The sequence below is a fragment of the Alosa pseudoharengus genome, unplaced genomic scaffold, assembly GCF_046254945.1.
Source record: "Alosa pseudoharengus isolate Yale_2024_CS ecotype anadromous, Long Island Sound unplaced genomic scaffold, YU_APseudo_1.1 YU_APseudo_1.1_scf_2, whole genome shotgun sequence".
In the NCBI taxonomy this organism is placed as follows: Eukaryota; Metazoa; Chordata; class Actinopteri; order Clupeiformes; family Clupeidae; genus Alosa; species Alosa pseudoharengus.
The window spans coordinates 45,697,733-45,701,108 of record NW_027468663.1 but is presented as its reverse complement, the minus strand read 5'-3'; positions in this window follow the sequence as shown (position 1 = coordinate 45,701,108).

Sequence of the window (3,376 nt, the reverse complement as noted above, 5' to 3'; positions counted from 1 at the left end):
GTCCCCCTCTTTAGAAATCTCCTCAGATGCGAGCGATGTTATATGCTGACCTGCCGTCTGCCCTGCAATATGAAATACAGGCATTTTTAGATTAAAATGCAATTTGTAATATAGTATATTGTATACAAGATATCACAACCTTTGTTGTTTGCATGTTTACAAATTTCACAAAGCAATGTGGGCAGAGATGAGTTGAAATATTTATTATACCTGCGAAAATAACAAAATGGCAAATAATACAGAGAGGTATCATATTGACATTCAGTGATGATTACTTAACTGAAGCTGCCACCTTGTAGAACCTTGTATGAATCTGTCTTCTAGTGCAAACCCTCAGCCCTTCAGAAATCCCCTCCCTCTCTGATGTCAGATGAAGTGTAATGAACTGCATTTTCACTTGGGGAGGGAAGGTGGCTGTAGGAATGAGAGCTGTATCTACATAATAACCCATCATCGTGTTGGTCAGTTCACAGCATACCTGGTACATACAGTGCATTGACCAGTATTTCAGACCAAGATGACAGAAAGATTTCAGAAAGCTCTTTCAAAGTGAACCATTTCAGGCTAAATTTATTGGATTCCGGCTATTTCAGCCTTTATTTTGAGTTGGTTGACTGTTGGTAGATTGTCAAAAAAACGATGTTTTACTCTGAAAGGATTTTACTTAAATATTGGTACATTCTTACTGCACATGAGGACAATGTTCACAATGGTTTCCAACAAAGAGTAATATCTGCCCTCTGCTGGTAAGTCTTAAATATTGCCAAATTATATGAAAGGGTATTTGTAACTTTAGTCACCTTTAACAATGTGAGCATTAATGTATGAAGAATCATTCAACTCCATTCTACAAATAGCCTATGGTTCACAGTGTACCCTAATTAACTGTCAGCAAAGAAAACTAATGTATGAAAAAACCTAAAGATGTGGTCATCTTTATTATACATTTTTAAAAAATATTTGTTTTAAGTTTACATGTTTATCTATGATAATTACAATGCTTTAATATTCAGTGACTTTGATGATATAGATCTTAAGTGTACATCTTCATGATGTGTTAAATCATTGTACAGAGTATGTTCATTGTCTGGTCAGGGTATGTTCTGTGTGTAGTTGAATGAATTTTGTTTATGGGGCCATCTTGTGGCAATGAACCCCAAACTGTCGTGCATGGTGTTCATTACTATTTTCCACCAATGTATAATTTACAGAAAGGGATGTACATGCAGACATTTCTTTGCCCATTTATTCCCTTTGGCTATTTAGCAACCATTCTCTTCTGTAGGGATTCATAAGGAATGTTTGAATATAAAATGGTCTCTTTGCTAAGTATTTCACAGTATATGGTGTAGCTCACCCTACACAGTGCAGCACGACAAATTTAAGCATTAGAAAAAAGATACAGACAAAAGGAGCATGCTAAAAGAAGCCCATTTTTCCTAGCCATCATATACATTTTAAACATTGATTGAGATAAAACATGTATGTGTATGTCTATGGAGCTTTCTTTCAAGCTAGTCCAAAGTAGATGCTTGTGCATGCAGTTGAAAGGTGCTGTACACTAGTTTTTGTATTGTGTCTCCATGTTTCCTCTCACTGTGGGCTGCAGGGCACAGTAGTAGATTGCTGAGTCTGAGACTGTAGCTGATGGGATATCTAGAAAAACTTGGGTTTTTCCATTGTTCAGTCTGGTGTTAAGACGATGATTTTTTGGGTCAACCTGACCGGAACTATGAAGAATTAGAAGCAGTAACTCTGGTTTCGATGCAGGGTATTGGTAATACCATTGTAGGTTGTTGACATATCCTTCATATTTGCAGCCAATAGTAATATTTCCTCCCTCTGACACATACTCTTCAGACTTCATGGATGTTATTGTTTGACTGCAACTGCAACCTGTAAGATCAATACAAGTTTGAATGTGTAATATTGATGTCATGCTGTCATCAGTCACAGATATGCATTAAATATAGGGTATAAAACAAGCACATTGTACATTCAGTTATACATGTAAAAATCTGTTAATGTGATCCAATTTTACTTACCTATAAGTGTAACAAAAATCAGCCGATAGAACAGGAGCATGATGGCACAGGACAAAGAACAAGATGTGAGGAGAGTATTCCGTCGGCAGAGGGCTGCCTTCATCTGAAAGAAGTCACTCCCCCCCTGTGTTCCTTACTGAGGATGGTGAGGGACTCCACCATCTGTTCTGGTCCCAGTTTCCCAAAACCTTTTTACAGTAATGATACATCTTTTATTTATATACCTTAAGCTCTACCTGAAGGTTTTTGACCTGTTCCTCACAAGGGTTGTAGTGACCACTCTTAAGCTATGCCTTAACACAATTTTCAGGTACATCAAACAACTTGGAGCCTGGATTAGTGGCAAGATGTGTACTTCCTGCCATGTAAGACCTATGTATGTGTTGCATTAAAGGGATATTCCACCATTTGGGAAATATAGTTCCATGTCAAATCAGTCTAGAAAATCACCACTTTTCATTTTCCGTTGGTCTTATTTTTAACTTGAGGAGACAAGTTTTAAGTAGAAAAATTACTGGACATCTTAGTCACTTTTAAACATGATGCTAGCAGGCGAGATGCTAATGGTCTAATCTGATTCAATGATCTATGCTAGGCTGGAGCTAAATGTGGTATCGCCAGACTTAGAGAACAGCTGGATGAACTGGAGAAAGGTAAAAATCAATTGTTTAACTCAAGGGGAGGTAGAAAATGAGTGTAATTCCCCAAATGGTGGAATATCTCTTTAAAATATATGTATGAATTACAGTGTTTCTTAGTTGCTTTGGTGCATTTCTTGAATAATAATGAACATTTAGTACATTTCTCAAAACAATTAGTGCAAACTGCACCACATACTGTACAGAGACCAGTAGAATTTGAAACCGAGTTGTATATTATGTTATGCTTTGAGATGAACCATGCTTTATTCCCACCACGAGTGCGTTAGGTATTGAGCTTGTACAAAACAATTAGTGCAAACTGCACCACAAACTGTATGCCAACAAAATGGACAGTGCAATCAAAATGACAAGTCATTGTTTATTTCAAGATAGTCAGACTGTTTAGTTTTGTTGTCAATATGACAGTTTACTCTGTAAGTATTTTCTAATGAACAATGTGCAAGGGAGCACTATTTTCTATTTCAAAACTACGAAATTACACATTATTGTGTGTAGAGGGGGTTGATCGCAAGACAGTGGATGTGTTTCAATGTTTTTAGTTAAACATTTAGTCATTTGTACACATCATAGTAGAAATGTCTCCTTTCTCTGAACAAATTGCAAATGCTTTTGGACATGTATCAGTTGTTTTCATACAATTATCTGCTGTTTTATAACATTATCATTTGC